This window comes from Channa argus, unplaced genomic scaffold, assembly GCF_033026475.1.
Source record: "Channa argus isolate prfri unplaced genomic scaffold, Channa argus male v1.0 Contig041, whole genome shotgun sequence".
Classification (NCBI taxonomy): Eukaryota; Metazoa; Chordata; class Actinopteri; order Anabantiformes; family Channidae; genus Channa; species Channa argus.
The window spans coordinates 310,813-338,000 of NW_027125260.1; the positions used below are offsets into that span (position 1 = coordinate 310,813).

Here is a 27,188-nt window from a genome sequence, read left to right on the forward strand (position 1 = left end):
CAGCTTCCTGTACTTCCCCCAAATCCGGCCAATCAGGCAGGGCACCTATAAGAACAAGAAAATAAAAACAACACATATGGCCAGGACCGTAACATGGTCTACTAGTAATGAAGCACGATGGTTGACAAACCAATAAAGTAGCAAAACAGCAATGAAAGAACAAAATTTGATGAAAATATAGAACAATTTCTATGAATAAATAGGCAGTAACACCAGCTTGTGCTGCCCGTAAACCCAAGCAAAAAAGCTTACAGCACCTGGTATTCCCAGGCGGTCTTCCTACCAAGTACTAACCAGGCCCGGCCCTATTTGGCTGCCGAGATCGGACGAGATCGGGCGCTCAGAGAGCGGTGTGGCCGGAAGCTGCATTTGACATCATCAACAGCTCTTAAAAACGCTGGAGAAGCAGAATGCATGACACTTGCTAAGAAGAAGATAAATGTGGCAAAGTACAAAGTACTATAACTGTACTGGTCTGTTACGCCCCTGTCTAGGGGGTCAGGGTGCAACATACAAAGATAAATTAGCATGTTCCCTCTCCGATCCCCAAACCAAAATCCAGAATCGAGATGTTCCAACAGAATGATATTTATTTTAAATGAAAGAAAGTGTCAAACAAAACATGACACTACAACTCAGGGCGAACCAAGGCCAACATAATAAACAAAATAAGCCATTTCCCACAGAAAGTGCTAGCTAGCCTGATAGAAATAAACAAACCAAAAGATAGTCGCTAACCCTAACTCCCTAATGTGAAAACAAGAGAAAACAATCAAAAGAAAAATGGCAGTCCACCCCTACAGATTTAATACTATTTACAAAATATACAATTTATAAACAAAACCACGGCACAAAACCTAACAATTCAAAAATGCTAAATAAGATTTGGAAACTAAGAACAGCAAACAGGTGCTGCTGCCAGAAAGAGCCTCGCTAGCTGTTGGGAACCGTACTTTTAAAACTCCAGGAAGTGTAGGATGGACCAATCAGCTTCCTGTACTTCCCCCAAATCCGGCCAATCAGGCAGGGCACCTATAAGAACAAGAAAATAAAAACAACACATATGGCCATGACCGTAACATGGTCTACTAGTAATGAAGCACGATGGTTGACAAACCAATAAAGTAGCAAAACAGCAATGAAAGAACAAAATTTGATGAAAATATAGAACAATTTCTATGAATAAATAGGCAGTAACACCAGCTTGAGCTGCCCGTAAACCCAAGCAAAAAAGCTTACAGCACCTGGTATTCCCAGGCGGTCTTCCTACCAAGTACTAACCAGGCCCGGCTCTATTTGGCTGCCGAGATCGGACGAGATCGGGCGCTTAGAGAGCGGTGTGGCCGTAAGCTGCATTTGACATTATCAACAGCTCTTAAAAACGCTAGAGAAGCAGAATGCATGACACTTGCTAAGAAGAAGATAAATATGGCAAAGTACAAAGTACTATAACTGTACTGGTCTGTTACGCCCCTGTCTAGGGGGTCAGGGTGAAACATACAAAGATAAATTTGCATGTTCCCTCTCCGATCCTCAAACCAAAATCCAGGATTGAGATGTTCCAACAGAATGATATTTATTTTAAACGAAAGAAAGTGTCAAACAAAACATGACACTACAACTCAGGGCGAACCAAGGCCAACATAATAAACAAAATAAGCCATTTCCCACAGAAAGTGCTAGCTAGCCTGATAGAAAGAAACAAACCAAAAGACAGTCGCTAACCCTAACTCCCTAATGTGAAAACAAGAGAAAACAATCAAAAGAAAAATGGCAGTCCACCCCTACAGATTTAATACTATTTACAAAATATACAATTTATAAACAAAACCACGGCACAAAACCTAACAATTCAAAAATGCTAAATAAGGTTTAGAAACCAAGAACAGCAAACAGGTGCTGATGCCAGAAAGAGCCTCGCTAGCTGTTGGGAACCATACTTTTAAAACTCCAGGAAGTGTAGGATGGACCAATCAGCTTCCTGTACTGCCCCCCAATCCAGCCAATCAGGCAGGGCACCTATAAGAACAAGAAAATAAAAACAACACATATGGCCAGGACCGTAACATGGTCTACTAGTAATAAAGCACGATGGTTGGCAAACCAATAAAGTAGCAAAACAGCAATGAAAGAACAAAATTTGATGAAAATATAGAACAATTTCTATGAATAAATAGGCAGTAACACCAGCTTGTGCTGCCCGTAAACCCAAGCAAAAAAGCTTACAGCACCTGGTATTCCCAGGCGGTCTTCCTACCAAGTACTAACCAGGCCCGGCTCTATTTGGCTGCCGAGATCGGACGAGATCGGGCGCTTAGAGAGCGGTGTGGCCGGAAGCTGCATTTGACATTATCAACAGCTCTTAAAAACGCTAGAGAAGCAGAATGCATGACACTTGCTAAGAAGAAGATAAATGTGGCAAAGTACAAAGTACTATAACTGTACTGGTCTGTTACGCCCCTGTCTAGGGGGTCAGGGTGAAACATACAAAGATAAATTTGCATGTTCCCTCTCCGATCCTCAAACCAAAATCCAGGATCGAGATGTTCCAACAGAATGATATTTATTTTAAACGAAAGAAAGTGTCAAACAAAACATGACACTACAACTCAGGGCAAACCAAGGCCAACATAATAAACAAAATAAGCCATTTCCCACAGAAAGTGCTAGCTAGCCTGATAGAAATAAACAAACCAAAAGACAGTCACTAACCCTAACTCCCTAATGTGAAAACAAGAGAAAACAATCAAAAGAAAATGGCTGTTCACCCCTACAGATTTAATACTATTTACAAAATATACAATTTATAAACAAAACCACGGCACAAAACCTAACAATTCAAAAATGCTAAATAAGGTTTGGAAACCAAGAACAGCAAACAGGTGCTGATGCCAGAAAGAGCCTCGCTAGCTGTTGGGAACCGTACTTTTAAAACTCCAGCAAGTGTAGGATGGACCAATCAGCCTCCTGTACTGCCCCCCAATCCGGCCAATCAGGCACGGCACCTATAAGAACAAGAAAATAAAAACAACACATATGGCCAGGACCGTAACATGGTCTACTAGTAATGAAGCACGATGGTTGACAAACCAATAAAGTAGCAAAACAGCAATGAAAGAACAAAATTGGATGAAAATATAGAACAATTTCTATGAATAAATAGGCAGTAACACCAGCTTGAGCTGCCCGTAAACCCAAGCAAAAAAGCTTACAGCACCTGGTATTCCCAGGCGGTCTTCCTACCAAGTACTAACCAGGCCCGGCCCTATTTGGCTGCCGAGATCGGACGAGATCGGGCGCTTAGAGAGCGGTGTGGCCGTAACATGCATTTGACATCATCAACAGCTCTTAAAAACGCTGGAGAAGCAGAATGCATGACACTTCCTAAGAAGAAGATAAATGTGGCAAAGTACAAAGTACTATAACTGTACTGGTCTGTTACGCCCCTGTCTAGGGGGTCAGAGTGAAACATACAAAGATAAATTTGCATGTTCCCTCTCCGATCCCCAAACCAAAATCCAGGATTGAGATGTTCCAACAGAATGATATTTATTTTAAACGAAAGAAAGTGTCAAACAAAACATGACACTACAACTCAGGGCGAACCAAGGCCAACATAATAAACAAAATAAGCCATTTCCCACAGAATGTGCTAGCTAGCCTGATAGAAATAAACAAACCAAAAGATAGTCGCTAACCCTAACTCCCTAATGTGAAAACAAGAGAAAACAATCAAAAGAAAATGGCAGTCCACCCCTACAGATTTAATACTATTTACAAAATATACAATTTATAAACAAAACCACGGCACAAAACCTAACAATTCAAAAATGCTAAATAAGATTTGGAAACCAAGAACAACAAACAGGTGCTGCTGCCAGAAAGAGCCTCGCTAGCTGTTGGGAACCGTACATTTAAAACTCCAGGAAGTGTAGGATGGACCAATCAGCATCCTGTACTTCCCCCAAATCCGGCCAATCAGGCAGGGCACCTATAAGAACAAGAAAATAAAAACAACACATATGGCCAGGACCGTAACATGGTCTACTAGTAATGAAGCACGATGGTTGACAAACCAATAAAGTAGCAAAACAGCAATGAAAGAACAAAATTTGATGAAAATATAGAACAATTTCTATGAATAAATAGGCAGTAACACCAGCTTGAGCTGCCCGTAAACCCAAGCAAAAAAGCTTACAGCACCTGGTATTCCCAGGCGGTCTTCCTACCAAGTACTAACCAGGCCCGGCCCTATTTGGCTGCCGAGATCGGACGAGATCGGGCGCTTAGAGAGCGGTGTGGCCGTAACATGCATTTGATATCATCAACAGCTCTTAAAAACGCTGGAGAAGCAGAATGCATGACACTTGCTAAGAAGAAGATAAATGTGTCAAAGTACAAAGTACTATAACTGTACTGGTCTGTTACGCCCCTTTCTAGGGGGTCAGGGTGCAACATACAAAGATAAATTAGCATGTTCCCTCTCCGATCCCCAAACCAAAATCCAGGATCGAGATGTTCCAACAGAATGATATTTATTTTAAACGAAAGAAAGTGTCAAACAAAACATGACACTACAACTCAGGGCGAACCAAGGCCAACATAATAAACAAAATAAGCCATTTCCCACAGAAAGTGCTAGCTAGCCTGATAGAAAGAAACAAACCAAAAGACAGTCGCTAACCCTAACTCCCTAATGTGAAAACAAGAGAAAACAATCAAAAGAAAATGGCTGTTCACCCCTACAGATTTAATACTATTTACAAAATATACAATTTATAAACAAAACCACGGCACAAAACCTAACAATTCAAAAATGCTAAATAAGGTTTGGAAACCAAGAACAGCAAACAGGTGCTGATGCCAGAAAGAGCCTCGCTAGCTGTTGGGAACCGTACTTTTAAAACTCCAGCAAGTGTAGGATGGACCAATCAGCCTCCTGTACTGCCCCCCAATCCGGCCAATCAGGCACGGCACCTATAAGAACAAGAAAATAAAAACAACACATATGGCCAGGACCGTAACATGGTCTACTAGTAATGAAGCACGATGGTTGACAAACCAATAAAGTAGCAAAACAGCAATGAAAGAACAAAATTGGATGAAAATATAGAACAATTTCTATGAATAAATAGGCAGTAACACCAGCTTGAGCTGCCCGTAAACCCAAGCAAAAAAGCTTACAGCACCTGGTATTCCCAGGCGGTCTTCCTACCAAGTACTAACCAGGCCCGGCCCTATTTGGCTGCCGAGATCGGACGAGATCGGGCGCTTAGAGAGCGGTGTGGCCGTAACATGCATTTGACATCATCAACAGCTCTTAAAAACGCTGGAGAAGCAGAATGCATGACACTTCCTAAGAAGAAGATAAATGTGGCAAAGTACAAAGTACTATAACTGTACTGGTCTGTTACGCCCCTGTCTAGGGGGTCAGAGTGAAACATACAAAGATAAATTTGCATGTTCCCTCTCCGATCCCCAAACCAAAATCCAGGATTGAGATGTTCCAACAGAATGATATTTATTTTAAACGAAAGAAAGTGTCAAACAAAACATGACACTACAACTCAGGGCGAACCAAGGCCAACATAATAAACAAAATAAGCCATTTCCCACAGAATGTGCTAGCTAGCCTGATAGAAATAAACAAACCAAAAGATAGTCGCTAACCCTAACTCCCTAATGTGAAAACAAGAGAAAACAATCAAAAGAAAATGGCAGTCCACCCCTACAGATTTAATACTATTTACAAAATATACAATTTATAAACAAAACCACGGCACAAAACCTAACAATTCAAAAATGCTAAATAAGATTTGGAAACCAAGAACAACAAACAGGTGCTGCTGCCAGAAAGAGCCTCGCTAGCTGTTGGGAACCGTACATTTAAAACTCCAGGAAGTGTAGGATGGACCAATCAGCATCCTGTACTTCCCCCAAATCCGGCCAATCAGGCAGGGCACCTATAAGAACAAGAAAATAAAAACAACACATATGGCCAGGACCGTAACATGGTCTATTAGTAATGAAGCACGATGGTTGACAAACCAATAAAGTAGCAAAACAGCAATGAAAGAACAAAATTTGATGAAAATATAGAACAATTTCTATGAATAAATAGGCTGTAACACCAGCTTGTGCTGCCCGTAAACCCAAGCAAAAAAAGTTTACAGCACCTGGTATTCCCAGGCGGTCTTCCTACCAAGTACTAACCAAGCCCGGCCCAATTTGGCTGCCGAGATCGGACGAGATCGGGCGCTTAGAGAGCGGTGTGGCCGTAAGCTGCATTTGACATCATCAACAGCTCTTAAAAACGCTAGAGAAGCAGAATGCATGACACTTGCTAAGAAGAAGATAAATGTGTCAAAGTACAAAGTACTATAACTGTACTGGTCTGTTACGCCCCTGTCTAGGGGGTCAGGGTGCAACATACAAAGATAAATTAGCATTTTCCCTCTCCGATCCCCAAACCAAAATCCAGGATCGAGATGTTCCCACAGAATGATATTTATTTTAAACGAAAGAAAGTGTCAAACAAAACATGACACTACAACTCAGGGCGAACCAAGGCCAACATAATAAACAAAATAAGCCATTTCCCACAGAAAGTGCTAGCTAGCCTGATAGAAATAAACAAACCAAAAGACAGTCACTAACCCTAACTCCCTAATGTGAAAACAAGAGAAAACAGTCCAAAGAAAATGGCAGTTCACCCCTACAGATTTAATACTATTTACAAAATATACAATTTATAAACAAAACCACGGCACAAAACCTAACAATTCAAAAATGCTAAATAAGGTTTGGAAAGCAAGAACAGCAAACAGGTGCTGATGCCAGAAAGAGCCTCGCTAGCTGTTGGGAACCGTACTTTTAAAACTCCAGGAAGTGTAGGATGGACCAATCAGCTTCCTGTACTGCCCCCCAATCCGGCCAATCAGGCAGGGCACCTATAAGAACAAGAAAATAAAAACAACACATATGGCCAGGACCGTAACATGGTCTACTAGTAATGAAGCACGATGGTTGGCAAACCAATAAAGTAGCAAAACATTAATGAAAGAACAAAATTTGATGAAAATATAGAACAATTTCTATGAATAAATAGGCAGTAACACCAGCTTGTGCTGCCCGTAAACCCAAGCAAAAAAGCTTACAGCACCTGGTATTCCCAGGCGGTCTTCCTACCAAGTACTAACCAGGCCCGGCTCTATTTGGCTGCCGAGATCGGACGAGATCGGGCGCTTAGAGAGCGGTGTGGCCGTAAGCTGCATTTGACATTATCAACAGCTCTTAAAAACGCTAGAGAAGCAGAATGCATGACACTTGCTAAGAAGAAGATAAATGTGGCAAAGTACAAAGTACTATAACTGTACTGGTCTGTTACGCCCCTGTCTAGGGGGTCAGGGTGAAACATACAAAGATAAATTAGCATGTTCCCTCTCCGATCCTCAAACCAAAATCCAGGATTGAGATGTTCATACAGAATGATATTTATTTTAAACGAAAGAAAGTGTCAAACAAAACATGACACTACAACTCAGGGCGAACCAAGGCCAACATAATAAACAAAATAAGCCATTTCCCACAGAAAGTGCTAGCTAGCCTGATAGAAATAAACAAATCAAAAGACAGTCGCTAACCCTAACTCCCTAATGTGAAAACAAGAGAAAACAATCAAAAGAAAATGGCTGTTCACCCCTACAGATTTAATACTATTTACAAAATACACAATTTATAAACAAAACCACGGCACAAAACCTAACAATTCAAAAATGCTAAATAAGGTTTGGAAACCAAGAACAGCAAACAGGTGCTGATGCCAGAAAGAGCCTCGCTAGCTGTTGGGAACCGTACTTTTAAAACTCCAGGAAGTGTAGGATGGACCAATCAGCTTCCTGTACTGCCCCCCAATCCGGCCAATCAGGCAGGGCACCTATAAGAACAAGAAAATAAAAACAACACATATGGCCAGGACCGTAACATGGTCTACTAGTAATGAAGCACGATGGTTGGCAAACCAATAAAGTAGCAAAACAGCAATGAAAGAACAAAATTTGATGAAAATATAGAACAATTTCTATGAATAAATAGGCAGTAACACCAGCTTGTGCTGCCCGTAAACCCAAGCAAAAAAGCTTACAGCACCTGGTATTCCCAGGCGGTCTTCCTACCAAGTACTAACCAGGCCGGCTCTATTTGGCTGCCGAGATCGGACGAGATCGGGCGCTTAGAGAGCGGTGTGGCCGTAAGCTGCATTTGATATCATCAACAGCTCTTAAAAACGCTGGAGAAGCAGAATGCATGACACTTGCTAAGAAGAAGATAAATGTGGCAAAGTACAAAGTACTATAACTGTACTGGTCTGTTACGCCCCTGTCTAGGGGGTCAGGGTGCAACATACAAAGATAAATTAGCATTTTCCCTCTCCGATCCCCAAACCAAAATCCAGGATCGAGATGTTCCAACAGAATGATATTTATTTTAAATGAAAGAAAGTGTCAAACAAAACATGTCACTACAACTCAGGGCGAACCAAGGCCAACATAATAAACAAAATAAGCCATTTCCCACAGAAAGTGCTAGCTAGCCTGATAGAAATAAACAAACCAAAAGACAGTCGCTAACCCTAACTCCCTAATGTGAAAACAGTCCAAAGAAAATGGCAGTTCACCCCTACAGATTTAATACTATTTACAAAATATACAATTTATAAACAAAACCACGGCACAAAACCTAACAATTCAAAAATGCTAAATAAGGTTTGGAAACCAAGAACAGCAAACAGGTGCTGATGCCAGAAAGAGCCTCGCTAGCTGTTGGGAACCGTACTTTTAAAACTCCAGGAAGTGTAGGATGGACCAATCAGCTTCCTGTACTGCCCCCCAATCCGGCCAATCAGGCAGGGCACCTATAAGAACAAGAAAATAAAAACAACACATATGGCCAGGACCGTAACATGGTCTACTAGTAATGAAGCACGATGGTTGGCAAACCAATAAAGTAGCAAAACAGCAATGAAAGAACAAAATTTGATGAAAATATAGAACAATTTCTATGAATAAATAGGCAGTAACACCAGCTTGTGCTGCCCGTAAACCCAAGCAAAAAAGCTTACAGCACCTGGTATTCCCAGGCGGTCTTCCTACCAAGTACTAACCAGGCCCGGCTCTATTTGGCTGCCGAGATCGGACGAGATCGGGCGCTTAGAGAGCGGTGTGGCCGTAAGCTGCATTTGACATTATCAACAGCTCTTAAAAACGCTAGAGAAGCAGAATGCATGACACTTGCTAAGAAGAAGATAAATGTGGCAAAGTACAAAGTACTATAACTGTACTGGTCTGTTACGCCCCTGTCTAGGTGGTCAGGGTGAAACATAAAAAGATAAATTTGCATGTTCCCTCTCCGATCCTCAAACCAAAATCCAGGATTGAGATGTTCCAACAGAATGATATTTATTTTAAACGAAAGAAAGTGTCAAACAAAACATGACACTACAACTCAGGGCGAACCAAGGCCAACATAATAAACAAAATAAGCCATTTCCCACAGAAAGTGCTAGCTAGCCTGATAGAAATAAACAAACCAAAAGACAGTCACTAACCCTAACTCCCTAATGTGAAAACAAGAGAAAACAGTCCAAAGAAAATGGCAGTTCACCCCTACAGATTTAATACTATTTACAAAATATACAATTTATAAACAAAACCACGGCACAAAACCTAACAATTCAAAAATGCTAAATAAGGTTTGGAAACCAAGAACAGCAAACAGGTGCTGATGCCAGAAAGAGCCTCGCTAGCTGTTGGGAACCGTACTTTTAAAACTCCAGGAAGTGTAGGATGGACCAATCAGCTTCCTGTACTGCCCCCCAATCCGGCCAATCAGGCAGGGCACCTATAAGAACAAGAAAATAAAAACAACACATATGGCCAGGACCGTAACATGGTCTACTAGTAATGAAGCACGATGGTTGGCAAACCAATAAAGTAGCAAAACATTAATGAAAGAACAAAATTTGATGAAAATATAGAACAATTTCTATGAATAAATAGGCAGTAACACCAGCTTGTGCTGCCCGTAAACCCAAGCAAAAAAGCTTACAGCACCTGGTATTCCCAGGCGGTCTTCCTACCAAGTACTAACCAGGCCCGGCTCTATTTGGCTGCCGAGATCGGACGAGATCGGGCGCTTAGAGAGCGGTGTGGCCGTAAGCTGCATTTGACATTATCAACAGCTCTTAAAAACGCTAGAGAAGCAGAATGCATGACACTTGCTAAGAAGAAGATAAATGTGGCAAAGTACAAAGTACTATAACTGTACTGGTCTGTTACGCCCCTGTCTAGGGGGTCAGGGTGAAACATACAAAGATAAATTAGCATGTTCCCTCTCCGATCCTCAAACCAAAATCCAGGATTGAGATGTTCATACAGAATGATATTTATTTTAAACGAAAGAAAGTGTCAAACAAAACATGACACTACAACTCAGGGCGAACCAAGGCCAACATAATAAACAAAATAAGCCATTTCCCACAGATAGTGCTAGCTAGCCTGATAGAAAGAAACAAACCAAAAGATAGTCGCTAACCCTAACTCCCTAATGTGAAAACAAGAGAAAACAATCAAAAGAAAAATGGCAGTCCACCCCTACAGATTTAATACTATTTACAAAATATACAATTTATAAACAAAACCAACGGCACAAAACCTAACAATTCAAAAATGCTAAATAAGATTTGGAAACCAAGAACAGCAAACAGGTGCTGCTGCCAGAAAGAGCCTCGCTAGCTGTTGGGAACCGTACTTTTAAAACTCCAGCAAGTGTAGGATGGACCAATCAGCTTCCTGTACTTCCCCCAAATCCGGCCAATCAGGCAGGGCACCTATAAGAACAAGAAAATAAAAACAACACATATGGCCAGGACCGTAACATGGTCTACTAGTAATGAAGCACGATGGTTGACAAACCAATAAAGTAGCAAAACAGCAATGAAAGAACAAAATTTGATGAAAATATAGAACAATTTCTATGAATAAATAGGCAGTAACACCAGCTTGTGCTGCCCGTAAACCCAAGCAAAAAAGCTTACAGCACCTGGTATTCCCAGGCGGTCTTCCTACCAAGTACTAACCAGGCCCGGCCCTATTTGGCTGCCGAGATCGGACGAGATCGGGCGCTTAGAGAGCGGTGTGGCCGTAAGCTGCATTTGACATCATCAACAGCTCTTAAAAACGCTGGAGAAGCAGAATGCATGACACTTGCTAAGAAGAAGATAAATGTGGCAAAGTACAAAGTACTATAACTGTACTGGTCTGTTACGCCCCTGTCTAGGGGGTCAGGGTGCAACATACAAAGATAAATTAGCATGTTCCCTCTCCGATCCCCAAACCAAAATCCAGGATCGAGATGTTCCAACAGAATGATATTTATTTTAAACGAAAGAAAGTGTCAAACAAAACATGACACTACAACTCAGGGCGAACCAAGGCCAACATAATAAACAAAATAAGCCATTTCCCACAGAAAGTGCTAGCTAGCCTGATAGAAATAAACAAACCAAAAGACAGTCGCTAACCCTAACTCCCTAATGTGAAAACAGTCCAAAGAAAATGGCAGTTCACCCCTACAGATTTAATACTATTTACAAAATATACAATTTATAAACAAAACCACGGCACAAAACCTAACAATTCAAAAATGCTAAATAAGGTTTAGAAACCAAGAACAGCAAACAGGTGCTGATGCCAGAAAGAGCCTCGCTAGCTGTTGGGAACCGTACTTTTAAAACTCCAGGAAGTGTAGGATGGACCAATCAGCTTCCTGTACTTCCCCCAAATCCGGCCAATCAGGCAGGGCACCTATAAGAACAAGAAAATAAAAACAACACATATGGCCAGGACCGTAACATGGTCTATTAGTAATGAAGCACGATGGTTGACAAACCAATAAAGTAGCAAAACAGCAATGAAAGAACAAAATTTGATGAAAATATAGAACAATTTCTATGAACAAATAGGCAGTAACACGAGCTTGTGCTGCCCGTAAACCCAAGCAAAAAAGCTTACAGCACCTGGTATTCCCAGGCGGTCTTCCTACCAAGTACTAACCAGGCCCGGCCCTATTTGGCTGCCGAGATCGGACGAGATCGGGCGCTTAGAGAGCGGTGTGGCCGTAAGCTGCATTTGACATCATCAACAGCTCTTAAAAACGCTGGAGAAGCAGAATGCATGACACTTGCTAAGAAGAAGATAAATGTGGCAAAGTACAAAGTACTATAACTGTACTGGTCTGTTACGCCCCTGTCTAGGGGCTCAGGGTGCAACATACAAAGATAAATTAGCATGTTCCCTCTCCGATCCCCAAACCAAAATCCAGGATCGAGATGTTCCAACAGAATGATATTTATTTTAAACGAAAGAAAGTGTCAAACAAAACATGACACTACAACTCAGGGCGAACCAAGGCCAACATAATAAACAAAATAAGCCATTTCCCACAGAAAGTGCTAGCTAGCCTGATAGAAATAAACAAACCAAAAGACAGTCGCTAACCCTAACTCCCTAATGTGAAAACAAGAGAAAACAATCAAAAGAAAAATGGCAGTCCACCCCTACAGATTTAATACTATTTACAAAATATACAATTTATAAACAAAACCACGGCACAAAACCTAACAATTCAAAAATGCTAAATAAGGTTTGGAAACCAAGAACAGCAAACAGGTGCTGATGCCAGAAAGAGCCTCGCTAGCTGTTGGGAACCCTACTTTTAAAACTCCAGCAAGTGTAGGATGGACCAATCAGCCTCCTGTACTGCCCCCCAATCCGGCCAATCAGGCAGGGCACCTATAAGAACAAGAAAATAAAAACAACACATATGGCCAGGACCGTAACATGGTCTATTAGTAATGAAGCACGATGGTTGACAAACCAATAAAGTAGCAAAACAGCAATGAAAGAAAAAAATTTGATGAAAATATAGAACAATTTCTATGAATAAATAGGCAGTAACACCAGCTTGTGCTGCCCGTAAACCCAAGCAAAAAAAGTTTACAGCACCTGGTATTCCCAGGCGGTCTTCCTACCAAGGACTAACCAAGCCCGGCCCAATTTGGCTGCCGAGATCGGACGAGATCGGGCGCTTAGAGAGCGGTGTGGCCGTAAGCTGCATTTGACATCATAAACAGCTCTTAAAAACGCTAGAGAAGCAGAATGCATGACACTTGCTAAGAAGAAGATAAATGTGTCAAAGTACAAAGTACTATAACTGTACTGGTCTGTTACGCCCCTGTCTAGGGGGTCAGGGTGCAACATACAAAGATAAATTAGCATTTTCCCTCTCCGATCCCCAAACCAAAATCCAGGATCGAGATGTTCCAACAGAATGATATTTATTTTAAACGAAAGAAAGTGTCAAACAAAACATGACACTACAACTCAGGGCGAACCAAGGCCAACATAATAAACAAAATAAGCCATTTCCCACAGAAAGTGCTAGCTAGCCTGATAGAAATAAACAAACCAAAAGACAGTCACTAACCCTAACTCCCTAATGTGAAAACAAGAGAAAACAGTCCAAAGAAAATGGCAGTTCACCCCTACAGATTTAATACTATTTACAAAATATACAATTTATAAACAAAACCACGGCACAAAACCTAACAATTCAAAAATGCTAAATAAGGTTTAGAAACCAAGAACAGCAAACAGGTGCTGATGCCAGAAAGAGCCTCGCTAGCTGTTGGGAACCGTACTTTTAAAACTCCAGCAAGTGTAGGATGGACCAATCAGCTTCCTGTACTTCCCCCAAATCCGGCCAATCAGGCAGGGCACCTATAAGAACAAGAAAATAAAAACAACACATATGGCCAGGACCGTAACATGGTCTACTAGTAATGAAGCACGATGGTTGACAAACCAATAAAGTAGCAAAACAGCAATGAAAGAACAAAATTTGATGAAAATATAGAACAATTTCTATGAATAAATAGGCAGTAACACCAGCTTGAGCTGCCCGTAAACCCAAGCAAAAAAGCTTACAGCACCTGGTATTCCCAGGCGGTCTTCCTACCAACTACTAACCAGGCCCGGCTCTATTTGGCTGCCGAGATCGGACGAGATCGGGCGAGATCGGGCGCTTAGAGAGCGGTGTGGCCGTAAGCTGCATTTGACATCATCAACAGCTCTTAAAAACGCTGGAGAAGCAGAATGCATGACACTTGCTAAGAAGAAGATAAATGTGGCAAAGTACAAAGTACTATAACTGTACTGGTCTGTTACGCCCCTGTCTAGGGGGTCAGGGTGCAACATACAAAGATAAATTAGCATGTTCCCTCTCCGATCCTCAAACCAACATCCAGGATTGAGATGTTCCAACAGAATGATATTTATTTTAAACGAAAGAAAGTGTCAAACAAAACATGACACTACAACTCAGGGCGAACCAAGGCCAACATAATAAACAAAATAAGCCATTTCCCACAGAAAGTGCTAGCTAGCCTGATAGAAATAAACAAACCAAAAGACAGTCGCTAACCCTAACTCCCTAATGTGAAAACAGTCCAAAGAAAATGGCAGTTCACCCCTACAGATTTAATACTATTTACAAAATATACAATTTATAAACAAAACCACGGCAGAAAACCTAACAATTCAAAAATGCTAAATAAGGTTTGGAAACCAAGAACAGCAAACAGGTGCTGATGCCAGAAAAAGCCTCGCTCGCTGTTGGGAACCGTACTTTTAAAACTCCAGGAAGTGTAGGATGGACCAATCAGCTTCCTGTACTGCCCCCCAATCCGGCCAATCAGGCAGGGCACCTATAAGAACAAGAAAATAAAAACAACACATATGGCCAGGACCGTAACATGGTCTACTAGTAATGAAGCACGATGGTTGGCAAACCAATAAAGTAGCAAAATAGCAATGAAAGAACAAAATTTGATGAAAATATAGAACAATTTCTATGAATAAATAGGCAGTAACACCAGCTTGTGCTGCCCGTAAACCCAAGCAAAAAAGCTTACAGCACCTGGTATTCCCAGGCGGTCTTCCTACCAAGTACTAACCAGGCCCAACTCTATTTGGCTGCCGAGATCGGACGAGATCGGGCGCTTAGAGAGCGGTGTGGCCGTAAGCTGCATTTGACATCATCAACAGCTCTTCAAAACGCTAGAGAAGCAGAATGCATGACACTTGCTAAGAAGAAGATAAATGTGGCAAAGTACAAAGTACTATAACTGTACTGGTCTGTTACGCCGCTGTCTAGGGGGTCAGGGTGAAACATACAAAGATAAATTTGCATGTTCCCTCTCCGATCCTCAAACCAAAATCCAGGATCGAGATGTTCCAACAGAATGATATTTATTTTAAACGAAAGAAAGTGTCAAACAAAACATGACACTACAACTCAGGGCAAACCAAGGCCAACATAATAAACAAAATAAGCCATTTCCCACAGAAAGTGCTAGCTAGCCTGATAGAAATAAACAAACCAAAAGACAGTCGCTAACCCTAACTCCCTAATGTGAAAACAGTCCAAAGAAAATGGCAGTTCACCCCTACAGATTTAATACTATTTACAAAATATACACTTTATAAACAAAACCACGGCACAAAACCTAACAATTCAAAAATGCTAAATAAGGTTTAGAAACCAAGAACAGCAAACAGGTGCTGATGCCAGAAAGAGCCTCGCTAGCTGTTGGGAACCGTACTTTTAAAACTCCAGCAAGTGTAGGATGGACCAATCAGCTTCCTGTACTTCCCCCAAATCCGGCCAATCAGGCAGGGCACCTATAAGAACAACAAAATAAAAACAACACATATGGCCAGGACCGTAACATGGTCTACTAGTAATGAAGCACGATGGTTGACAAACCAATAAAGTAGCAAAACAGCAATGAAAGAACAAAATTTGATGAAAATATAGAACAATTTCTATGAATAAATAGGCAGTAACACCAGCTTGAGCTGCCCGTAAACCCAAGCAAAAAAGCTTACAGCACCTGGTATTCCCAGGCGGTCTTCCTACCAACTACTAACCAGGCCCGGCTCTATTTGGCTGCCGAGATCGGACGAGATCGGGCGAGATCGGGCGCTTAGAGAGCGGTGTGGCCGTAAGCTGCATTTGACATCATCAACAGCTCTTAAAAACGCTGGAGAAGCAGAATGCATGACACTTGCTAAGAAGAAGATAAATGTGGCAAAGTACAAAGTACTATAACTGTACTGGTCTGTTACGCCCCTGTCTAGGGGGTCAGGGTGCAACATACAAAGATAAATTAGCATGTTCCCTCTCCGATCCTCAAACCAACATCCAGGATTGAGATGTTCCAACAGAATGATATTTATTTTAAACGAAAGAAAGTGTCAAACAAAACATGACACTACAACTCAGGGCGAACCAAGGCCAACATAATAAACAAAATAAGCCATTTCCCACAGAAAGTGCTAGCTAGCCTGATAGAAATAAACAAACCAAAAGACAGTCGCTAACCCTAACTCCCTAATGTGAAAACAGTCCAAAGAAAATGGCAGTTCACCCCTACAGATTTAATACTATTTACAAAATATACAATTTATAAACAAAACCACGGCACAAAACCTAACAATTCAAAAATGCTAAATAAGGTTTGGAAACCAAGAACAGCAAACAGGTGCTGATGCCAGAAAAAGCCTCGCTCGCTGTTGGGAACCGTACTTTTAAAACTCCAGGAAGTGTAGGATGGACCAATCAGCTTCCTGTACTGCCCCCCAATCCGGCCAATCAGGCAGGGCACCTATAAGAACAAGAAAATAAAAACAACACATATGGCCAGGACCGTAACATGGTCTACTAGTAATGAAGCACGATGGTTGGCAAACCAATAAAGTAGCAAAATAGCAATGAAAGAACAAAATTTGATGAAAATATAGAACAATTTCTATGAATAAATAGGCAGTAACACCAGCTTGTGCTGCCCGTAAACCCAAGCAAAAAAGCTTACAGCACCTGGTATTCCCAGGCGGTCTTCCTACCAAGTACTAACCAGGCCCAACTCTATTTGGCTGCCGAGATCGGACGAGATCGGGCGCTTAGAGAGCGGTGTGGCCGTAAGCTGCATTTGACATCATCAACAGCTCTTAAAAACGCTAGAGAAGCAGAATGCATGACACTTGCTAAGAAGAAGATAAATGTGGCAAAGTACAAAGTACTATAACTGTACTGGTCTGTTACGCCGCTGTCTAGGGGGTCAGGGTGAAACATACAAAGATAAATTTGCATGTTCCCTCTCCGATCCCCAAACCAAAATCCAGGATCGAGATGTTCCAACAGAATGATATTTATTTTAAACGAAAGAAAGTGTCAAACAAAATATGACACTACAACTCAGGGCGAACCAAGGCCAACATAATAAACAAAATAAGCCATTTCCCACAGATAGTGCTAGCTAGCCTGATAGAAATAAACAAACCAAAAGACAGTCGCTAACCCTAACTCCCTAATGTGAAAACAGTCCAAAGAAAATGGCAGTTCACCCCTACAGATTTAATACTATTTACAAAATATACAATTTATAAACAAAACCACGGCACAAAACCTAACAATTCAAAAATGCTAAATAAGGTTTAGAAACCAAGAACAGCAAACAGGTGCTGATGCCAGAAAGAGCCTCGCTAGCTGTTGGGAACCGTACTTTTAAAACTCCAGCAAGTGTAGGATGGACCAATCAGCTTCCTGTACTTCCCCCAAATCCGGCCAATCAGGCAGGGCACCTATAAGAACAACAAAATAAAAACAACACATATGGCCAGGACCGTAACATGGTCTACTAGTAATGAAGCACGATGGTTGACAAACCAATAAAGTAGCAAAACAGCAATGAAAGAACAAAATTTGATGAAAATATAGAACAATTTCTATGAATAAATAGGCAGTAACACCAGCTTGAGCTGCCCGTAAACCCAAGCAAAAAAGCTTACAGCACCTGGTATTCCCAGGCGGTCTTCCTACCAACTACTAACCAGGCCCGGCTCTATTTGGCTGCCGAGATCGGACGAGATCGGGCGAGATCGGGCGCTTAGAGAGCGGTGTGGCCGTAAGCTGCATTTGACATCATCAACAGCTCTTAAAAACGCTGGAGAAGCAGAATGCATGACACTTGCTAAGAAGAAGATAAATGTGGCAAAGTACAAAGTACTATAACTGTACTGGTCTGTTACGCCCCTGTCTAAGGGGTCAGGGTGCAACATACAAAGATAAATTAGCATGTTCCCTCTCCGATCCTCAAACCAACATCCAGGATTGAGATGTTCCAACAGAATGATATTTATTTTAAACGAAAGAAAGTGTCAAACAAAACATGACACTACAACTCAGGGCGAACCAAGGCCAACGTAATAAACAAAATAAGCCATTTCCCACAGAAAGTGCTAGCTAGCCTGATAGAAATAAACAAACCAAAAGACAGTCGCTAACCCTAACTCCCTAATGTGAAAACAGTCCAAAGAAAATGGCAGTTCACCCCTACAGATTTAATACTATTTACAAAATATACAATTTATAAACAAAACCACGGCACAAAACCTAACAATTCAAAAATGCTAAATAAGGTTTGGAAACCAAGAACAGCAAACAGGTGCTGCTGCCAGAAAGAGCCTCGCTAGCTGTTGGGAACCGTACTTTTAAAACTCCAGGAAGTGTAGGATGGACCAATCAGCTTCCTGTACTTCCCCCAAACCCGGCCAATCAGGCAGGGCACCTATAAGAACAAGAAAATAAAAACAACACATATGGCCAGGACCGTAACATGGTCTACTAGTAATGAAGCACGATGGTTGACAAACCAATAAAGTAGCAAAACAGCAATGAAAGAACAAAATTTGATGAAAATATAGAACAATTTCTATGAATAAATAGGCAGTAACACCAGCTTGTGCTGCCCGTAAACCCAAGCAAAAAAGCTTACAGCACCTGGTATTCCCAGGCGGTCTTCCTACCAAGTACTAATCAGGCCAAGCTCTATTTGGCTGCCGAGATCGGACGAGATCGGGCGCTTAGAGAGCGGTGTGGCCGTAAGCTGCATTTGACATCATCAACAGCTCTTAAAAACGCTGGAGAAGCAGAATGCATGACACTTGCTAATAAGAAGATAAATGTGGCAAAGTACAAAGTACTATAACTGTACTGGTCTGTTACGCCCCTGTCTAGGGTGTCAGGGTGCAACATACAAAGATAAATTAGCATGTTCCCTCTCCGATCCCCAAACCAAAATCCAGGATCGAGATGTTCCAACAGAATGATATTTATTTTAAACGAAAGAAAGTGTCAAACAAAACATGACACTACAACTCAGGGCGAACCAAGGCCAACATAACAAACAAAATAAGCCATTTCCCACAGAAAGTGCTAGCTAGCCTGATAGAAATAAACAAACCAAAAGACAGTCGCTAACCCTAACTCCCTAATGTGAAAACAAGAGAAAACAGTCAAAAGAAAATGGCAGTCCACCCCTACAGATTTAATACTATTTACAAAATATACAATTTATAAACAAAACCACGGCACAAAACCTAACAATTCAAAAATGCTAAATAAGATTTGGAAACCAAGAACAGCAAACAGGTGCTGATGCCAGAAAGAGCCTCGCTAGCTGTTGGGAACCGTACTTTTAAAACTCCAGGAAGTGTAGGATGGACTAATCAGCTTCCTGTACTTCCCCCAAATCCGGCCAATCAGGCAGGGCACCTATAAGAACAACAAAATAAAAACAACACATATGGCCAGGACCGTAACATGGTCTACTAGTAATGAAGCACGATGGTTGACAAACCAATAAAGTAGCAAAACAGCAATGAAAGAACAAAATTTGATGAAAATATAGAACAATTTCTATGAATAAATAGGCAGTAACACCAGCTTGTGCTGCCCGTAAACCCAAGCAAAAAAGCTTACAGCACCTGGTATTCCCAGGCGGTCTTCCTACCAAGTACTAACCAGGCCCAGCTCTATTTGGCTGCCGAGATCGGACGAGATCGGGCGCTTAGAGAGCGGTGTGGCCGTAAGCTGCATTTGACATCATCAACAGCTCTTAAAAACGCTGGAGAAGCAGAATGCATGACACTTGCTAAGAAGAAGATAAATGTGGCAAAGTACAAAGTACTATAACTGTACTGGTCTGTTACGCCCCTGTCTAGGGGCTCAGGGTGCAACATACAAAGATAAATTAGCATGTTCCCTCTCCGATCCCCAAACCAAAATCCAGGATCGAGATGTTCCAACAGAATGATATTTATTTTAAACGAAAGAAAGTGTCAAACAAAACATGACACTACAACTCAGGGCGAACCAAGGCCAACATAATAAACAAAATAAGCCATTTCCCACAGAAAGCGCTAGCTAGCCTGATAGAAAAAAACAAACCAAAAGACAGTCGCTAACCCTAACTCCCTAATGTGAAAACAAGAGAAAACAATCAAAAGAAAATGGCAGTCCACCCCTACAGATTTAATACTATTTACAAAATATACAATTTATAAACAAAACCACGGCACAAAACCTAACAATTCAAAAATGCTAAATAAGATTTGGAAACAAAGAACAGCAAACAGGTGCTACTGCCAGAAAGAGCCTCGCTAGCTGTTGGGAACCGTACTTTTAAAACTCCAGGAAGTGTAGGATGGACCAATCAGCTTCCTGTACTTCCCCCAAATCCGGCCAATCTGGCAGGGCACCTATAAGAATAAGAAAATAAAAACAACACATGTGGCCAGGACCGTAACATGGTCTACTAGTAATGAAGCACGATGGTTGGCAAACCAATAAAGTAGCAAAACAGCAATGAAAGAACAAAATTTGATGAAAATATAGAACAATTTCTATGAATAAATAGGCAGTAACACCAGCTTGTGCTGCCCGTAAACCCAAGCAAAAAAGCTTACAGCACCTGGTATTCCCAGGCGGTCTTCCTACCAAGTACTAACCAGGCCCGGCTCTATTTGGCTGCCGAGATCGGACGAGATCGGGCGCTTAGAGAGCGGTGTGGCCGTAAGCTGCATTTGACATCATCAACAGCTCTTAAAAACGCTGGAGAAGCAGAATGAATGACACTTGCTAAGAAGAAGATAAATGTGGCAAAGTACAAAGTACTATAACTGTACTGGTCTGTTACGCCCCTGTCTAGGGGCTCAGGGTGCAACATACAAAGATAAATTAGCATGTTCCCTCTCCGATCCCCAAACCAAAATCCAGGATCGAGATGTTCCAACAGAATTATATTTATTTTAAACGAAAGAAAGTGTCAAACAAAACATGACACTACAACTCAGGGCGAACCAAGGCCAACATAATAAACAAAATAAGCCATTTCCCACAGAAAGTGCTAGCTAGCCTGATAGAAATAAACAAACCAATAGACAGTCGCTAACCCTAACTCCCTAATGTGAAAACAGTCCAAAGAAAATGGCAGTTCACCCCTACAGATTTAATACTATTTACAAAATATACAATTTATAAACAAAACCACGGCACAAAACCTAACAATTCAAAAATGCTAAATAAGATTTGGAAACCAAGAACAGCAAACAGGTGCTACTGCCAGAAAGAGCCTCGCTAGCTGTTGGGAACCGTACTTTTAAAACTCCAGGAAGTGTAGGATGGACCAATCAGCTTCCTGTACTGCCCCCCAATCCGGCCAATCAGGCAGGGCACCTATAAGAACAAGAAAATAAAAACAACACATATGGCCAGGACCGTAACATGGTCTACTAGTAATGAAGCACGATGGTTGGCAAACCAATAAAGTAGCAAAACAGCAATGAAAGAACAAAATTTGATGAAAATATAGAACAATTTCTATGAATAAATAGGCAGTAACACCAGCTTGTGCTGCCCGTAAACCCAAGCAAAATAGCTTACAGCACCTGGTATTCCCACGCGGTCTTCCTACCAAGTACTAACCAGGCCCGGCTCTATTTGGCTGCCGAGATCGGACGAGATCGGGCGCTTAGAGAGCGGTGTGGCCGTAAGCTGCATTTGACATCATCAACAGCTCTTAAAAACGCTAGAGAAGCAGAATGCATGACACTTGCTAAGAAGAAGATAAATGTGGCAAAGTACAAAGTACTATAACTGTACTGGTCTGTTACGCCCCTGTCTAGGGGGTCAGGGTGAAACATACAAAGATAAATTTGCATGTTCCCTCTCCGATCCTCAAACCAAAATCCAGGATTGAGATGTTCCAACAGAATGATATTTATTTTAAACGAAAGAAAGTGTCAAACAAAACATGACACTACAACTCAGGGCGAACCAAGGCCAACATAATAAACAAAATAAGCCATTTCCCACAGAAAGTGCTAGCTAGCCTGATAGAAATAAACAAACCAAAAGACAGTCGCTAACCCTAACTCCCTAATGTGAAAACAAGAGAAAACAATCAAAAGAAAATGGCTGTTCACCCCTACAGATTTATTACTATTTACAAAATATACAATTTATAAACAAAACCACGGCACAAAACCTAACAATTCAAAAATGCTAAATAAGATTTGGAAACAAAGAACAGCAAACAGGTGCTACTGCCAGAAAGAGCCTCGCTAGCTGTTGGGAACCGTACTTTTAAAACTCCAGGAAGTGTAGGATGGACCAATCAGCTTCCTGTACTTCCCCCAAATCCGGCCAATCAGGCAGGGCACCTATAAGAACAAGAAAATAAAAACAACACATATGGCCAGGACCGTAACATGGTCTACTAGTAATGAAGCACGATGGTTGACAAACCAATAAAGTAGCAAAACAGCAATGAAAGAACAAAATTTGATGAAAATATAGAACAATTTCTATGAATAAATAGGCAGTAACACCAGCTTGTGCTGCCCGTAAACCCAAGCAAAAAAGCTTACAGCACCTGGTATTCCCAGGCGGTCTTCCTACCAAGTACTAACCAGGCCCGGCTCTATTTGGCTGCCGAGATCGGACGAGATCGGGCGCTTAGAGAGCGGTGTGGCCGTAAGCTGCATTTGACATCATCAACAGCTCTTAAAAACGCTGGAGAAGCAGAATGCATGACACTTGCTAAGAAGAAGATAAATGTGGCAAAGTACAAAGTACTATAACTGTACTGGTCTGTTACGCCCCTGTCTAGGGGGTCAGGGTGCAACATACAAAGATAAATTAGCATGTTCCCTCTCCGATCCCCAAACCAAAATCCAGGATCGAGATGTTCCAACAGAATGATATTTATTTTAAACGAAAGAAAGTGTCAAACAAAACATGACACTACAACTCAGGGCGAACCAAGGCCAACATAATAAACAAAATAAGCCATTTCCCACAGAAAGTGCTAGCTAGCCTGATAGAAATAAACAAACCAATAGACAGTCGCTAACCCTAACTCCCTAATGTGAAAACAGTCCAAAGAAAATGGCAGTTCACCCCTACAGATTTAATACTATTTACAAAATATACAATTTATAAACAAAACCACGGCACAAAACCTAACAATTCAAAAATGCTAAATAAGATTTGGAAACCAAGAACAGCAAACAGGTGCTACTGCCAGAAAGAGACTCGCTAGCTGTTGGGAACCGTACTTTTAAAACTCCAGGAAGTGTAGGATGGACCAATCAGCTTCCTGTACTTCCCCCAAATCCGGCCAATCAGGCAGGGCACCTATAAGAACAAGAAAATAAAAACAACACATATGGCCAGGACCGTAACATGGTCTACTAGTAATGAAGCACGATGGTTGGCAAACCAATAAAGTAGCAAAACAGCAATGAAAGAACAAAATTTGATGAAAATATAGAACAATTTCTATGAATAAATAGGCAGTAACACCAGCTTGTGCTGCCCGTAAACCCAAGCAAAAAAGCTTACAGCACCTGGTATTCCCAGGCGGTCTTCCTACCAAGTACTAACCAGGCCCGGCTCTATTTGGCTGCCGAGATCGGGCGAGATCGGGCGCTTAGAGAGCGGTGTGGCCGTAAGCTGCATTTGACATCATCAACAGCTCTTAAAAACGCTGGAGAAGCAGAATGCATGACACTTGCTAAGAAGAAGATAAATGTGGCAAAGTACAAAGTACTATAACTGTACTGGTCTGTTACGCCCCTGTCTAGGGGCTCAGGGTTCAACATACAAAGATAAATTAGCATGTTCCCTCTCCGATCCCCAAACCAAAATCCAGGATCGAGATGTTCCAACAGAATGATATTTATTTTAAACGAAAGAAAGTGTCAAACAAAACATGACACTACAACTCAGGGCGAACCAAGGCCAACATAATAAACAAAATAAGCCATTTCCCACAGAAAGTGCTAGCTAGCCTGATAGAAATAAACAAACCAAAAGACAGTCGCTAACCCTAACTCCCTAATGTGAAAACAGTCCAAAGAAAATGGCAGTTCACCCCTACAGATTTAATACTATTTACAAAATATACAATTTATAAACAAAACCACGGCACAAAACCTAACAATTCAAAAATACTAAATAAGGTTTAGAAACCAAGAACAGCAAACAGGTGCTGATGCCAGAAAGAGCCTCGCTAGCTGTTGGGAACCGTACTTTTAAAACTCCAGGAAGTGTAGGATGGACCAATCAGCTTCCTGTACTGCCCCCCAATCCGGCCAATCAGGCAGGGCACCTATAAGAACAAGAAAATAAAAACAACACATATGGCCAGGACCGTAACATGGTCTACTAGTAATGAAGCACGATGGTTGGCAAACCAATAAAGTAGCAAAACAGCAATGAAAGAACAAAATTTGATGAAAATATAGAACAATTTCTATGAATAAATAGGCAGTAACACCAGCTTGTGCTGCCCGTAAACCCAAGCAAAAAAGCTTACAGCACCTGGTATTCCTAGGCGGTCTTCCTACCAAGTACTAACCAGGCCCGGCTCTATTTGGCTGCCGAGATCGGACGAGATCGGGCGCTTAGAGAGCGGTGTGGCCGTAAGCTGCATTTGACATCATCAACAGCTCTTAAAAACGCTGGAGAAGCAGAATGCATGACACTTGCTAAGAAGAAGATAAATGTGGCAAAGTACAAAGTACTATAACTGTACTGGTCTGTTACGCCCCTGTCTAGGGGCTCAGGGTGCAACATACAAAGATAAATTAGCATGTTCCCTCTCCGATCCCCAAACTAAAATCCAGGATCGAGATGTTCCAAAAGAATGATATTTATTTTAAACGAAAGAAAGTGTCAAACAAAACATGACACTACATCTCAGGGCGAACCAAGGCCAACATAATAAACAAAATAAGCCATTTCCCACAGAAAGTGCTAGCTAGCCTGATAGAAATAAACAAACCAAAAGACAGTCGCTAACCCTAACTCCCTAATGTGAAAACAGTCCAAAGAAAATGGCAGTTCACCCCTACAGATTTAATACTATTTACAAAATATACAATTTATAAACAAAACCACGGCACAAAACCTAACAATTCAAAAATGCTAAATAAGGTTTGGAAACCAAGAACAGCAAACAGGTGCTGATGCCAGAAAGAGCCTCGCTAGCTGTTGGGAACCGTACTTTTAAAACTCCAGGAAGTGTAGGATGGACCAATCAGCTTCCTGTACTGCCCCCCAATCCGGCCAATCAGGCAGGGCACCTATAAGAACAAGAAAATAAAAACAACACATATGGCCAGGACCGTAACATGGTCTACTAGTAATGAAGCACGATGGTTGGCAAACCAATAAAGTAGCAAAACAGCAATGAAAGAACAAAATTTGATGAAAATATAGAACAATTTCTATGAATAAATAGGCAGTAACACCAGCTTGTGCTGCCCGTAAACCCAAGCAAAGAAGCTTACAGCACGTAGTATTCCCAGGCGGTCTTCCTACCAAGTACTAACCAGGCCCGGCTCTATTTGGCTGCCGAGATCTGACGAGATCGGGCGCTTAGAGAGCGGTGTGGCCGTAAGCTGCATTCGACATCATCAACAGCTCTTAAAAACGCTGGAGAAGCAGAATGCATGACACTTGCTAAGAAGAAGATAAATGTGGCAAAGTACAAAGTACTATGACTGTACTGGTCTGTTACGCCCTTGTCTAGGGGGTCAGGGTGCAACATACAAAGATAAATTAGCATGTTCCCTCTCCGATCCCCAAACCAAAATCCAGGATCGAGATGTTCCAACAGAATGATATTTATTTTAAACGAAAGAAAGTGTCAAACAAAACATGACACTACAACTCAGGGCGAACCAAGGCCAACATAATAAACAAAATAAGCCATTTCCCACAGAAAGTGCTAGCTAGCCTGATAGAAATAAACAAACCAAAAGACAGTCGCTAACCCTAACTCCCTAATGTGAAAACAAGAGAAAACAATCAAAAGAAAATGGCAGTTCACCCCTACAGATTTAATACTATTTACAAAATATACAATTTATAAACAAAACCACGGCACAAAACCTAACAATTCAAAAATGCTAAATAAGGTTTGGAAACCAAGAACAGCAAACAGGTGCTGATGCCAGAAAGAGCCTCGCTAGCTGTTGGGAACCGTACTTTTAAAACTCCAGGAAGTGTAGGATGGACCAATCAGCTTCCTGTACTGCCCCCCAATCCGGCCAATCAGGCAGGGCACCTATAAGAACAAGAAAATAAAAACAACACATATGGCCCGGACCGTAACATGGTCTATTAGTAATGAAGCACGATGGTTGACAAACCAATAAAGTAGCAAAACAGCAATGAAAGAACAAAATTTGATGAAAATATAGAACAATTTCTATGAATAAATAGGCAGTAACACCAGCTTGTGCTGCCCGTAAACCCAAGCAAAAAAGCTTACAGTACCTGGTATTCCCAGGCGGTCTTCCTACCAAGTTACTAACCAGGCCCGGCTCTATTTGGCTGCCGAGATCGGACGAGATCGGGCGCTTAGAGAGCGGTGTGGCCGTAAGCTGCATTCGACATCATCAACAGCTCTTAAAAACGCTGGAGAAGCAGAATGCATGACACTTGCTAAGAAGAAGATAAATGTGGCAAAGTACAAAGTACTATAACTGTACTGGTCTGTTACTCCCCTGTCTACGGGGTCAGGGTGCAACATACAAAGATAAATTAGCATGTTCCCTCTCCGATCCCCAAACCAAAATCCAGGATCGAGATGTTCCAACAGAATGATATTTATTTTAAACGAAAGAAAGTGTCAAACAAAACATGACACTACAACTCAG

General features: G+C 41.5%; 2 non-coding genes and 26 pseudogenes across 2 annotated transcripts; all 28 read right to left on the reverse strand.

The window, feature by feature from the left end:
* Window positions 1-245: 245 nt before the first annotated feature.
* Window positions 246-364, reverse strand: LOC137118690 (5S ribosomal RNA; annotated as a pseudogene).
* Window positions 365-1,232: 868 nt separating this feature from the next.
* Window positions 1,233-1,351, reverse strand: LOC137118508 (5S ribosomal RNA; annotated as a pseudogene).
* Window positions 1,352-2,219: 868 nt separating this feature from the next.
* LOC137118610 (5S ribosomal RNA) lies at window positions 2,220-2,338 on the reverse strand (annotated as a pseudogene).
* An 867-nt stretch (window positions 2,339-3,205) lies between these two features.
* LOC137118667 (5S ribosomal RNA) lies at window positions 3,206-3,324 on the reverse strand (annotated as a pseudogene).
* An 867-nt stretch (window positions 3,325-4,191) lies between these two features.
* Window positions 4,192-4,310, reverse strand: LOC137118668 (5S ribosomal RNA; annotated as a pseudogene).
* An 867-nt stretch (window positions 4,311-5,177) lies between these two features.
* LOC137118669 (5S ribosomal RNA) lies at window positions 5,178-5,296 on the reverse strand (annotated as a pseudogene).
* Window positions 5,297-6,164: 868 nt separating this feature from the next.
* Window positions 6,165-6,283, reverse strand: LOC137118717 (5S ribosomal RNA; annotated as a pseudogene).
* Window positions 6,284-7,150: 867 nt separating this feature from the next.
* On the reverse strand, window positions 7,151-7,269 carry LOC137118509 (5S ribosomal RNA; annotated as a pseudogene).
* Window positions 7,270-8,136: 867 nt separating this feature from the next.
* LOC137118696 (5S ribosomal RNA) lies at window positions 8,137-8,254 on the reverse strand (annotated as a pseudogene).
* An 857-nt stretch (window positions 8,255-9,111) lies between these two features.
* On the reverse strand, window positions 9,112-9,230 carry LOC137118510 (5S ribosomal RNA; annotated as a pseudogene).
* Window positions 9,231-10,097: 867 nt separating this feature from the next.
* Window positions 10,098-10,216, reverse strand: LOC137118511 (5S ribosomal RNA; annotated as a pseudogene).
* An 869-nt stretch (window positions 10,217-11,085) lies between these two features.
* On the reverse strand, window positions 11,086-11,204 carry LOC137118541 (5S ribosomal RNA; annotated as a pseudogene).
* Window positions 11,205-12,061: 857 nt separating this feature from the next.
* LOC137118542 (5S ribosomal RNA) lies at window positions 12,062-12,180 on the reverse strand (annotated as a pseudogene).
* Window positions 12,181-13,049: 869 nt separating this feature from the next.
* LOC137118788 (5S ribosomal RNA) lies at window positions 13,050-13,168 on the reverse strand (annotated as a pseudogene).
* An 867-nt stretch (window positions 13,169-14,035) lies between these two features.
* LOC137118777 (5S ribosomal RNA) lies at window positions 14,036-14,164 on the reverse strand (annotated as a pseudogene).
* Window positions 14,165-15,021: 857 nt separating this feature from the next.
* On the reverse strand, window positions 15,022-15,140 carry LOC137118489 (5S ribosomal RNA). Its single transcript, XR_010913706.1, has one exon. It is a non-coding gene; the product is annotated as a 5S ribosomal RNA (ribosomal RNA).
* An 857-nt stretch (window positions 15,141-15,997) lies between these two features.
* On the reverse strand, window positions 15,998-16,126 carry LOC137118778 (5S ribosomal RNA; annotated as a pseudogene).
* Window positions 16,127-16,983: 857 nt separating this feature from the next.
* On the reverse strand, window positions 16,984-17,102 carry LOC137118600 (5S ribosomal RNA). The gene has a single exon (XR_010913707.1). It is a non-coding gene; the product is annotated as a 5S ribosomal RNA (ribosomal RNA).
* Window positions 17,103-17,959: 857 nt separating this feature from the next.
* LOC137118779 (5S ribosomal RNA) lies at window positions 17,960-18,088 on the reverse strand (annotated as a pseudogene).
* Window positions 18,089-18,945: 857 nt separating this feature from the next.
* Window positions 18,946-19,064, reverse strand: LOC137118611 (5S ribosomal RNA; annotated as a pseudogene).
* Window positions 19,065-19,931: 867 nt separating this feature from the next.
* On the reverse strand, window positions 19,932-20,050 carry LOC137118714 (5S ribosomal RNA; annotated as a pseudogene).
* Window positions 20,051-20,917: 867 nt separating this feature from the next.
* Window positions 20,918-21,036, reverse strand: LOC137118512 (5S ribosomal RNA; annotated as a pseudogene).
* An 857-nt stretch (window positions 21,037-21,893) lies between these two features.
* Window positions 21,894-22,012, reverse strand: LOC137118538 (5S ribosomal RNA; annotated as a pseudogene).
* An 867-nt stretch (window positions 22,013-22,879) lies between these two features.
* On the reverse strand, window positions 22,880-22,998 carry LOC137118513 (5S ribosomal RNA; annotated as a pseudogene).
* An 857-nt stretch (window positions 22,999-23,855) lies between these two features.
* On the reverse strand, window positions 23,856-23,974 carry LOC137118592 (5S ribosomal RNA; annotated as a pseudogene).
* Window positions 23,975-24,831: 857 nt separating this feature from the next.
* On the reverse strand, window positions 24,832-24,950 carry LOC137118557 (5S ribosomal RNA; annotated as a pseudogene).
* Window positions 24,951-25,807: 857 nt separating this feature from the next.
* LOC137118703 (5S ribosomal RNA) lies at window positions 25,808-25,926 on the reverse strand (annotated as a pseudogene).
* Window positions 25,927-26,793: 867 nt separating this feature from the next.
* LOC137118734 (5S ribosomal RNA) lies at window positions 26,794-26,913 on the reverse strand (annotated as a pseudogene).
* Window positions 26,914-27,188: the final 275 nt, after the last annotated feature.